Consider the following 13171-nt stretch of genomic DNA (forward strand, 5'->3'; position numbering starts at 1 on the left):
TGCCACAGGGGCTGCAGCCTATGCTATCGCCGGCGACTCACGGGAGCCCAGCTCCAGGTTGAGCTGTTGTTCAGCATCTTAGCTGTGGAGGGCAGTGTCACTGGCCCTCATTAGTGGGATCCGAACCGGGGCCCTCTGGTGTCCCAAGCCAGTTCTTAACCATTGCGCCACTCGGCCGGCCCACAACACTTTTTTTTAAAGATTTTTGTTGAGGAATTGGGGGATGGGAAAATGTTTGAGAATACGATATGTCTGTGCACATTTGGAGGTAAGATCAAACAAGAAATCTAGTGAGAAGGGATTCAAGGAGATACTATACTAGGGGCAAGTTTCAAAAGACCTGTTAGTGCTTGCCGTTCTCCAACCTAGAAATTCATGTGTCCCAAGCAGCTTGAAGGACAGAATCATTTGGTATTTTACACTTCCAAGAAAAATGGAAAGTACTAGAAATAGTTGGTTAACTGCTTTGAGGGCATAGTGAAGGAGAAGTGAGGCAGTGAACTTGGTGACTTGAACTCCGAATTTGTCCTGGCAAAGGATGTTTGAATGTTCCTGGATGTGGACTACCTATAGGAAAGTTCCAGAAAGGGGAAGTTGAAGGAAAGGCAGGTTGGGTAAGGTACTAAGAATGGAATAAGGGAGCAGACATCCACCAAGGATGAGAGCTGTATTTCATCTCTCTTTATTTCATGTATGTATCTACATATGCATTATGTATGTATGTGTATACTTATGAATAGAACCATTATTAAAAAAAATCCTGTAATTATTGAGAGAGTGTGGTCACTCTGGATAGCAATGTAACCTTTCAGGTAACAAAGCCACAATTCATGAATTGGGTGGTATTCCAGTTGTTGGAAAGTGATCAACAATCCTAGTCACAGCATTAAAGGCAAAGCTTTAAATGTATTGAATGAACTACCTATGAATGTTACAAATCAAGGCAAGATGAACATATGCTCACATCTGTGAGGATTTTTTTCTGTGGTTCCCTTAAGTTCACTGCGCAGCTGGTTGGGCTGGGGATGTTAACAAACATCACCATTACCGGGGCAGCTGGGTAGCTCAGGTGGTTAGAACGCAGTGCTCACAACACCGGGGTTGCCGGTTCGATCCCCATGCCCCCCACAACTAGATTGAAACAACTACTTGACTTGGAGCTGATGGGTCCTGAAAAAACACACTGTTCCCCAATAAAAATAAATTAAAAAAAACATGATCATTACCAATGACCACATGCTTACCGTGTTCATTAAAGACTTTTTCCACGTTGTTACCTGTGGTAAATGGAAACACCAAAGTTCAAGTTTTAAAACTGCTTTGGAATTTGCCTGGAAATGCAGCCATAATGTTAGAACTACTTGGTACACAAGTGGATTGATTCATCATCCCTTTCCCTTCATTATGGCCACCTAGCTAAAGAGATTCTTCTTTGAGTAGTTACATTATTTTAGCATATAAATAACTGTCTCAAAACCCAAGCCATTTAGCTTCTTGATCTACTTGCACTAACGATTCAATGTTCTTCCTGGTGTAGGGAGAAGTTTGTGCCCAGAAAATGAGAGCTTTAGTTTATCACCATGATGTGGATTTGAAGGAAAAATTTGTAACAGTCATAACAAAATCCTGATTAGTCATATGTTTCCAAAGAGTAATGCAGTCTAGAAGTAATGCACATTATAAATTTCTGATTTTCCATCCTCCTTGCAATGGAATTCTTCCACCTGCGAATTTAAACAGTAAATCTCATGTTTTATCATTAACACAGCTATAACTTGCCATGGTCTTCAAGTTATTTTGAACCATTTTATTAATATCAATTGAATAGTAGAAATTATACTGAAACCATTTATTTATTTTTATTTTGCTCTCTACATTGAGATATTTTAGTTATTTCCTCTACACGAAGTGACAGTGACCTTCTTACATATAAGCTACCCTTTTACCATGTGAAGTGATCAGAGACCACATTAGCATGTTGTTAACTCGTGGTAGAAGTGTCATAGCAACGGCACCATTCTTTTAGTAAAGTTGAGCTCCTGAGTGCTCAGGTTCAACTGTCAACCTAGACATTGTGCGTTCAAAAATCTAATCCTTTGTACTTCTAGTTAATGCAAAATGTAGACCTTAGGAGAAGAGTCCCCTAGGACTCACCCACTGCCAGACAATGTGCCAGTAGGTAAAGAAATGTATTATGAATAAAATACTTGGATTGATCAAAATGTCCATCCATAAGCAATTGAATAAACCAATTATCAAGTCATTAAAAAGATGAAGCACATCTGGGTGTGCTCATGTGGAAAGGCATCCATGAAATATGATTGTTTTTTAAAAAACACATCCCGTAGAAGAATATATGTAATGTGACCCTATTTATATTTTTAAAATGAAAAATACTTATGCTTGCATATACCTTAACATTTCTGGAATGATACACAAACGCTAGTGGGACTGGAATGTGAGGAAATGACTTTTATATTTATACTCTCTTCTACTGTTTGAATTTTTTACCGTGAGCAAAAATTTTATAATTTATTTTTAATACATTTTATTGGGGAACAGTGTGTTTTACCAGAACCCAGCAGCTCCAAGTCAAGCAGTTGTTTCAATCTAGTGGTGGAGGGTACAACTCAATGGCCCATGTAGGGATCGAACTGGCAAGCTTAGTGTTATGAGAACTGCACTCTAACCAGCTGAGCTAACCGGCCGCCCCAAAATTTTATAATTTTTTTAAGTAAGTTTTTTAAACTGGTATTTCCAGACTCACTTAGATAATAAATGCCAGAGCCAGTACATGGTTTGCACTTTAACTCTCCACATACCCTGGTCTTTCCACTACTAATCTAGTAGGTACATTAAGCACTATCAATAAGTAGAATGACCTCGCCAGTTTCCATCAGAAAATGTTGTGATGGACACTTTTAGTTTTCAAGTGAATGTGTACTAAATTTTGAACTCTCCAGGCTATACTTAACTCATTATATACATTACAGTTAAATAGCAAAAGTGTAGCTAATATATAACTGGCTCATATGCTTAGAGAATGTCCATGTTTTTAAAGTTTAGAAGAAGCATTTACAAAATGAAGCTATTTTTCTATTTTTTTTCATCTTAAATTCCAAGGACTCTTAATGTTTTTCACCAGTATTTTGCTTGAAGATTAGTATGTCTATGAAACCCTCTTTACTTCTACGTCTTTAGCTTTATTTTTTTAATTGAGAGTGTTCAAAAGCGATTAAAATATGATCCTTGAAAGGATTCTGTTCCAACAAGAAATTCTGTGAATACTTTTGTTCAATGAAACAATAGTCACCCATTAGTGAAGGATGACTATTGAGTATAATGGCTGATGAGAGGTAATTCAACATTTTAATTCCTAACATGAAAAAATGATGAACACAAGGAAACTTACTATATTTGAGATCATCTCCACTGACTTGCTGCCTCTGCATATAAAATAAAAAGAGGTCTGACTCAATCTGATAGATGCTGCCAGCTTTCCTTTCCACACCTTATCATCTTCAATAGCAGTTGATTCTCTGATGTTTGTAAGAGAAGAACAAAGCATATGAAATTGTTAAAATTGCTATCAGGCTTTGTTTTGTTTTGTTTTTACTTTTATTTGCTTTCAGTTCCTCTTCCAAGGGTGATATACTGCTTCCTAATGTATAAGCTAGAGGTAGCACCTAAAGAGTAAATGTCAGCCAGTAACATTCAAAAAAGTGGCTAATTTCGTATCTGTGGAGTTTATCTTTAACTGAATGGGAATGGTGAAATTATGGGATTCCCCCCCCCTTTTTTGTAGGGAAAAGGAATAATTAGCTTGCCTTTAGGAAATAAATTCCTCATGTTTACGAAATAAAAATTTCAATACATATAATAAGCTCTAAAATTGGATCCATTTTTATGCATTCTGAATGTTTTCTTTTTCAATGGATCTCATTTTTACCTATTAAGATATATTGTTGTGGGCCGGATGAATGGCTCGTTTGTTAAGAGTTGGCTTTGAGGCTGGCTGAGTGGCTCATTGGTTAAGAGTTGGCTTGGGACACCAGCTCTGAGCAGCAGGGCCCCGGTTCAGATCCCACATGGGCCAGTGACGCTGCGCCCTCTACAGCTAAGATGCTGAACAACAGCTCGACCTGGAGCTGGGCCGCCGTGAGTAGCCAGCGATGGCGTAAGCTGCAGTGGGGCTGGCCAGTAGCTGGCATGAGCTTTTGTGAGCTGCCATGAGCTGTTCAATGGCTGGTGAGCGACTGCCTCAGCCAGGAAGAATGCAATGATAATACCAATGTGGGCCAGTGAAGCGATGTCCTCTACAACTAGACTGAAGAACAAAAGGACAGCAACTTGTCTGTGCCCCTTCCCGAATTCCCCAATAAAATTTATATATATATATATATATATATATATATATATATATATATATATATATATATAGTTGTACATGGGAGTTTATTATAATTAGTTTTCTGAAAAAACATGCTGCAGTGAAATCATTCCAAACTTAGATTCTTCTTCAGCTGTAAGATTTTGTCTTATTTTCCTCTTGATTAAGAAATCAACAGGTTTCCCAAATTAAACACTTATTAGAGTGTATTCAAATTTGTTAATACATCTCATAATTTGTTCCATTAATATCTCATTTAAGGAAATACAAGGGCGAACAATTAAGTTCGTGCACTCATTCTAGAAAAAGTTCTACGTACCTCATTGCTGAATATCACTACAGTCACCTTCGAAGTACTCCCCTTGGGAAGCTATGCACCAACACCAGCACCTAGTCCACCCTTCAAAGCAATTTTGGAACTCTTTCTGGAATGGCCCTCAGAGCTGTCGTCGTATTACCCTTGATGTCCTGAATGTCATCCAAATGTCTTCCTTTCAACACTTCCTTTATCTTCAGGTAAAGAAAGAAGTCATTGGGAGTCAGATCAGGTGAGTAAGGAGGGTGTTCCAATACAGTTATTTGTTTACTGGCTAAAAACAGACAGTGCTGTGTGAGCTGGTGCATTGTTGTGATGCAAGGGTCATGAATTGTTTGCCAAAAGTTCAGGTCGTTTTCGTCTAACTTTTTCACGCAACCGTTTCAGCACTTTCAAATAGTTAACTTGGTGAACTGTTTGTCCAGTTGGTACAAATGCATAATGAAGAATCCCTCTGATATCAAAAGGTTAGCAACATTGTTGCAACAAGTTCACTAACTTAATTGTCATACTTCGTATATAGAAAATGATCATCTTTGCATTAGGATGATATCATCTATCTTACTGGCTGAAACACCCAAAAATTGCTCCATTAGACCAGAGTTCCTTTAATCATGATAGATCCTATGGGACCCACTTATAAAGGTTTGAAACCATTATCCTTTCATATCCCAAATCTAATGTCTCTAAATGTTCACAGCATTTCTCAGGAACTCTATGTCCTTATGGAATTATCTTTCTCTTCTAGCCCTCTCTCCGCCGTATTGGCAATGTAGAAATGGAATATACCTAAATGTTAAGGCACGACAGCAAATGTATTCTTTGAGCCCAAAGTCAGTCGATTCAGTAATTCCATTCTCGTTATTTAGATGACACCTCCCTGCAAACTGCTGACGGTCTGACTAAAAAGCCCAACACAGACATTAAAATACATCTTTAAAAAATACTCAAGTCAGAACTGAAGACACTTTCATTCAAGTCAGGTTCAAACTTTTCACACCACTTAACCTTCGCCTCTATCATTCTTCATGCTTCATCATTAATTCGAGCTTGTAGAATCATCTTAAAAGATATCTTTTGCTCCTCTCCCTCCTTTTCCTTCCTTACTTCTATTCCTGATGCACTCCTATTGATTTCCTTTCTCTTCAGGAAGATGGCAGTTATTTTAACTCAGTTTCCCAAGCTTGCCTCTGTGGAACACTGGGTTCCATGAAATAGGTCGCAGTACGGTATATCTTCTTATATTATTTTTCTCAAAAATTATGTTGTTGTTATTATCTGGTTTACTGGTCACACAGCTAGTAAGCAGTGAGGCCAGGATTTATTATAATTCCAGCTCTTTCTCACTCCAAGGTCTCTGCTCTTTCCATATTTCCATCTTCAGGCTGAGCCATCATAACATTTCCTTAAAGGTCGTAATGTATTCATTAGCTACATGTTTCCTTCTCTTACTAAAAAATGAACATTTTGATATTTTTAATAGAGAGAAAATTACATTTGCTTTATTATGGAGTTGATGCTGTAGAGGTTAATGGTATTCATCTTTGTATTAGACAATATAATTCAAATTTTGTTTCTACAAATTACTAGCTGTGTGACAAAGGATAAGTCCTTTCATCACTTAAACCCCATTTCCTCATTTGTACAACAGGTAAAGTAGTTATTTCAGGTAGATATTTGTGAGGATGAAATGTGAGTATGTAGGTAAAGTGCTTGGAACAATTTGACACATAATAAGCACTGAATTATAATATCATTAGTAGTAAATAATAATAACATCATGATGTCCCTAAGACTCACTTGCCTGGGTTTCTTGAAGGACAAAAAAGATTAACTTCAATTTTCCCCTAAAGCCCTATGCCCCAAACACAGGAATCTATTTTGATTCTAGGTACAAAAAAACTAGACATTATTATGCATTCTCTGGAATGGTATAAGCTAAGGATGTTGTAGATTGAAACGGTCTTAGTAAGTATTGAATAGTTTAACAACAATGACCAACTTTAAACTAAGCTATATTCCTAGAAGATGAAGTAGTACTTCTTGCAAGATGAAGTTGGTAATCTCAAAATAAATCTGCATTTTTGTATCCACAGAGTGAAAATGAATAGTTGTTATAATACAATTAATCATGTACTTTACTATTATATTTGCAGTGATAAATTTAAATCCAATGAAGGAAATTTCTTAAAATGTATTACTGCATTATATATAAAAAACCCTCCAGTTGGCTAGGAGTTGGCTTGGGACGCCAGCTCTGACCGGCTGGGCCCTGATTCGGATCCCACATGTGGGCCAGTGATGCTGCACCTTCTACAGCTACAATGGTGAACAACAGCTTGACCTGGAGCTGGGCTGCCGTGAGTCACTAGCGACAGCGTAGGCTGCAGTGGGGCTGGCCGGCAGTGGGCGTGTGCTTTCGTGAGCTGTTGTGAGCGGCCATCCAATGGCTGGTGAGTGTCTGCCTCACCTGGGAAGAGCGCAATAACACCAACATGGGCCAGTGAAGTGACGTCCTCCACAACCAAACTGAAGAACAAAAGGACAGCAACTTATCTGTTCCCCTGCCCCGATTCCCCAACGCTGTTCCCCTCCCCCAATTCCCCAATAAAATCTTAAAAAAACAAAAAACTCCATAATTGAAATGCATCATTCTCATTAATAGTCATAGATTTAGAACAGAATTCTATTTTTTAAGTTAGTTGTTTGTTATAATTGATTTATGCATAAACTAAAAGATCTTTTAACCCCTAGATAGAGCTTTGATACAATGCAGTAAATAACATCCATTAAATCTATAGAAAAGTTGTCTTCTATACATGCATGCTTTGCCTCTAGACATTTGTTTCCAGACCTGTTTAAGGAGGTTCTGAAAAGACATTTAATTTTCTCCTCTGTCAGTAAAGCATGAGTTAGAAATTCCCTTACCTCAAGGCATGCCATTTAGTGTTTTGTCCATAGCTCACTGAGGAAATGAGAATCAATTGGTTTTCCTCTAAGATGCGCTAATGTCAAAGAACTAACTTTGGACCAATTTAAAGAATAGTTAATGACTCCTAATTATTTGTGTTGTTAGAGGCCAGATGTATTAGACCAGTTGAGATGAAACTGTTATCATTAAAATATAATCTTTGAGAAAATTCAATTGGACCTTTACTAGTGTTGACGTCGAACATCTTCAACAGCTTCCTGGAAGAGTAGCACATGGTCTTTGAAAGGGCATCAGCTATGTACATTATGTGTTAATTGATCATGTCTGTAGGAACTAGGGAAAAAGACCTAAATATCCCCTCCCATAAAAGAATTGACAAGCTGTCTTGGCTAAGGACCTCCAGGTCTGAAGTTAATTCAGCACCGGGGCTGGAGAATCTAAGAAAACACTTACACTTGGCATGATCATTCTGCCTGAATGGGGGAATTTCCATATTTCTACCACTCAAAATGTAAAGAGCCCAAGATGTGGAAGAGTTATTCCCTACATTTTCAATAAAATTAAGGCAAAGTGCACATGTATGTTCTCCCTCCAAAATTATATTCCAAAATTCACAAGAGGTGTAACTGATTAATTGACGCACCTGAAAATGATGGCAAGACAACACATTTTATGTAAGCTTGATCACAAATATGTTATGACATAAAGACACATGTAGATATCAAATTACTTGGCTTGTCTTTGGGTGGTTGGAGCTATAGGTTTGTTTATTTTTCACTTTCCATTTTTTTCTGTTTTTAAAATATGAGTTCATAATTTGGAATTGGGACAAATATACTTTAAAAAAAGCAAAGGAAAATGGGAAAAGAGGAAGTTTATATATATATATATAAATTAGCCAGGTTATTAGACCACTAATATTTCTTACATGAAGGACAAATCATATTGGTAATCATTCGAAAACAAAAATAAGATACATTTTTGCCCTTGGAAGTACTGTAATTTTCAAATAGAAAGACAAGAGTTAGCATTTGTTTGCTGGTGGGCTTCCTCATTGATTTTCATCTGGAGAGTAATGGATAGGTTCTTGACCATTCTGTTAGTACTTATATAGCTGGATATAGAGTGAACACTGGTATGGGGCATTGAAAAAACATGCATCCAATCCTATGGACAGACATGTACGGGCATACACACACACACACACACACACACACACACACACACACACAGCCAATGGCATGCTAATTCAAAGAACTAAAGCCAGACTTACTTCTGAGTTAAGACAGCAGTAGGAGCATAAAGCATAATCACACAAATCCCGACTCCTAAATTATCATTGATCAACTAAATAAATATACAAACGGGAAAAACCATTTTCATCCGCCACGAAAACAGAGTAGGTATTCCACACTAAAAAGTTCTGTTCGAGAGTCAGCGATATATTGAAGGAACCCAAAGAAGGAACCCATTTTGACAGAAAGTGATGTTTCCAGGGAGTAAGGGGTAGGAGACCCACTCAGAACTGACACTGATATTCTGTAACTTACAGTTATGGCTGACATTACATGTGGCTGAATATAAAGGCCAACTGAAGAGCTGTTAGGAGTTGCAACAATTGGGTTCCTTCTCACTTTTGGAGGTGGTTATCTTTGAGATTCCCTACTGATGTGAGGCAGCACCATCTTACATATCATGACCCTACGGGTGGCTCAGAGCAGAAGCTTTTAGGTAGCAATGTTTCTGGTGCAAGTGGCTAATGATCTGAACTGGTATCAGTTGGTTGGTTCAGTTTTTCTTTCATGACATCATAGTGCAGGCTGCAAGAGAGAAGGCAGTGTACCATGGGTAGGGACCATGGGCATTTGGTTCACTTCTTTACACAACTTACTTGTACCTCACCCAGAGACCCGCAAAGCTGAGACATGGAGAGGATAAGAACAAGGCAGAAGTGCAGGGTAACCAGTGTAAACCGCGCAGCGGGAGTGTGGTTCTCAGGGCCCTGCTCTGCAGGTGACCCCAGCAGACTGTTCTGTAGAAGACCCTTTCACCACTGAAGAAACCAAAGGCCAGCACGGTGCTGCAGAGCTCCTGAAGATTTCACCACAGAAATTGTCACCTACTGGTTTTGGCATTTGCAGACACTAGCCTCCTGAGGCCCTCTCCACTCCCTCTTCTCCCCTCCCACGGCAGCCCGGGACCCACAGTGGCAGCCAGCTCCAGCCTCTACAGCTGTGTGCATGCAAAATGTCAGCCTAGACTCCCCCACACAGCTGTGCCCCACCACGGTGCGTGCTCTCATGGCTAACTGCAGTGACGCACCTGCATGCTGCCAGCCTGACTCCTGCCACTGGCCTCCACTGCCATGCACATGCCTGGGTGAGACCCTGCAGCCACATACATGCATGTTGAGTGCCAAGGCCACATCGCTGCTTGTGGGCCCAGATTCTGCCCTATCTCCTGTCACTGGCCTGCCCCATTGGGCTCACTCGAAGCTAGCAGCTACAGCTGTGCACCTGTACACTGCCATCCCGACTGCTCTCAGTGCTCTCCACTATCATGTGTGCCCTGGGAGCCCCTGCAGCTGCACTAGCGCCCACTGACAGACAGGGCCCCTGCAGCTAGAAGTGTGCTTATGGTTGAACTCAGCCCTGTTGTGGTCCACAGCCCTCAGCACTACTTATGTGTATGCAGCCCATCCCTGCCACTACACAGGCTAATGCAGCTGGCCAAGTGTATGCACCAGCTCTGGTCACCACTACCGCCTGCCTTGGTCCCTAGCCATTGGACCCAGAGGCACTGCCAAGGACCCCAACAACCCTTGCAGCCATTTTGAACCCCCTACAGCCCTTGCCAAGGATCATGCAGTAAATTATGTCGTGGACCCCAGTGACCTAAGCTGGTAAGACATCATGACCTTGCACACGTGATGCTGGAGCTGCCATGTGCCCTACCTATTAGGCACCCTGTACTACTAGACCTGGAGTCACAGCATGCTCCAGAGTGCCTCCACCCACAGATGAAGGTCTGTCCTTAGCTAAGTTCAATATTATTTGAATAGAATTTGGAGGTAAGATTAATTATGGGTGCACATTTTTTTAAAATTTTATTGGGAAAAAGCCATGGTCATTGGTTATGCATTGCTTTCATGCTACAATGGCATAGTTGACTCTTTCAAGGAGGGTGCAGCCCACAGTGGCGCATGTGGGGATCGAACCGGCAACCTTGGTGTTATCAGCACCACGTTCTAACCAGCTGAGCTAACTGGTCACCCCATGGGTGCACATTTTAAACTCTAGGGCAATAACTCAATAGTGTGTGGTGGGCAAACTTTCTTTAAAGGGCCAGATAGTAAATATTTTAGACTTTCAGGCTATATAATTTCTGTTCATCCACTCAACTCTGCTTTTGTACTGTTACATGTGTAAAGGAATGGGCTTAGTTAAGTTCCAATGAAAACTTATTTATGTGGAACTAGGCAGCTGGCCCATGGGCTGTAGCTTGTTGACCCGTATTGAATGGAATAAAAATACTCAATAAAAAAGGCATAAAAAGAGAAAAAAGATACACTGAACAGATGTAATAAGTAGATAGTTGTTAGCAAGATGGTATATTTTAAGCCAACTATAATTATAATTTCATTAAGTGTAAAGTTTCTAAAACACAAAGTAAAACACAGGTTAGATTTGAAAAGGCAAGAGACACAAATATAGGCTGTATACAAGAAATCCTTTTCAAACAAAAAGAAAGAGACAAAAGTAAAAGAATGAAAAACTACACGGCATAAAAACAAAAAGCTAAAGAAGGGTGAAGTAGCTGTGTTAATAGCAGACGAAGTGAACTTCAGAATGAGGAATATTAAAGGAAATAAAGAGGAACATTACCTATTTATAAAGGAGTCAGTTCTCCAAGACAACATAACAATAGAGCTTCAAATAGAGACCTGAAAGAAGAAATAGACAAATCCACAATTATATTTGGAGACTTCAACACTCCTCTCCTACTTATGGATACAATAATTAGAAAGAAAATCAGTCAGGATATATTAATAAAAGACCTCAACAACATTCAATCACCTTTCTCTAACTGACATTCATAAAACACTCTACCCAACAACATCACAATATACATTTGTTCAAGTGTACCAGTATAGATGATATTCTAGGTCAGCAAACTTTTGAGACGGAAGAGCCAATCCTGTCCCTCACAACAATTTAAAAATTATTCGAGAGCCAGGAAACAAATGAAATCACATTATGTGAATAATATCCGTTAAACATTTTATAAATGAAACTATGATAGTTTTATTTTCATTTTCAATTTTACTTCAGAGCCACATGTACGTACCCAAAGAGCCGCATGTGGCTCGCGAGCCGCAGTTTGCTGACCCCTGCTCTAGGCCATGAAGAAAACTTAATGAGTTTAAAAGCATTCTAATCATAAAAAATATTTCTGACAACATAGAAATGAAATTAGAATTCCAAAATGGACAAAAATCAGGAAAATACTCAACTACTTGGAAACTAAATGACATACTTCAACATAAGCCATGAATCAAAGAAGAAATCAAGAGAAAAATTAGCATTTTGAAAGGAATGAAAATGAAAACATAACATATCAACATTTGTGAGATGCAGTCAAGGCGGTGATTAAATAAACATGTAGAGCATTAAAGTCCTACATAAAAAAAAAATCTCTGAAAATATGATAAAAATGTCCACCTTCAGAAACGACAAAAATACGAAAAAATTGAACCCAGATAAGCAGAAGGTGGTAAATAATACAGAGAAAAGCATAAATCAACAAAATTGCAAGCTTTGTAACTCAAAACAGGAACTCCATATATCAAAATAATTTGTATGGTACATATTAAATTGGACTTATTTGTATGCTACATGACTGCAATGATTTCAATTAACACTCCTATGCCTCCAAAACCTTGCCCCTGTCATCTGCAAAGACGTGACTGTATCGACCTAGCTAAATGGTGCTCACAAATGGTATGTAAATTCATTTAATCACCATGCTTCACTCAAAGTTCTCACATACAGGTGCACTCAAATTCCTGCTTCAGTATTCATAAGAGAAAAAAAGAACATATGCCATCGCTAGCAACTGACCTCTGCAGACCTCACCTTCACAACTGCTGGAGTGCAGTTATTGGCTTGTCAAGTCAATAAATTGTTATAAAGTAAGTTAATTATTTAAATAAAATATGTTCGGGACGATGTACTGGAACATTGTTTCGCTTCTCAGATTTAGAGGAAAAGATGAAGTATAATTAACAGAACACTGTTTCCTAAGAATGTTTCTCCCCAGGAGTACTATCTCATGAGTTTTCTTTAAAGGACATTTATGGTTACATATGGCAAAAAATAAATATATTTAAAATATATTATTAAAACAAAATAGAATATTATGGAAATTGCCAAACTTTCCAAAGTATTGAATTCTGTAGATGCAACCATGACATCAGAACAAATTGTTCTAGAGTTTCAGGTGTGTGTTTGCTTTTCAGGGAGACAATTAATGT

The 13171-nt window shown here is 38.8% G+C and overlaps 1 pseudogene; it reads left to right on the forward strand.

The window, feature by feature from the left end:
• The window catches only part of LOC109384828 (armadillo repeat-containing protein 10-like), a 34563-nt pseudogene extending 32933 nt beyond the window's left edge, over positions 1 to 1630 (forward strand).
• Positions 1631 to 13171: the final 11541 nt, after the last annotated feature.

The sequence above is a fragment of the Hipposideros armiger genome, unplaced genomic scaffold, assembly GCF_001890085.2.
Source record: "Hipposideros armiger isolate ML-2016 unplaced genomic scaffold, ASM189008v1 scaffold_103, whole genome shotgun sequence".
NCBI classification, from domain to species: domain Eukaryota; kingdom Metazoa; phylum Chordata; class Mammalia; order Chiroptera; family Hipposideridae; genus Hipposideros; species Hipposideros armiger.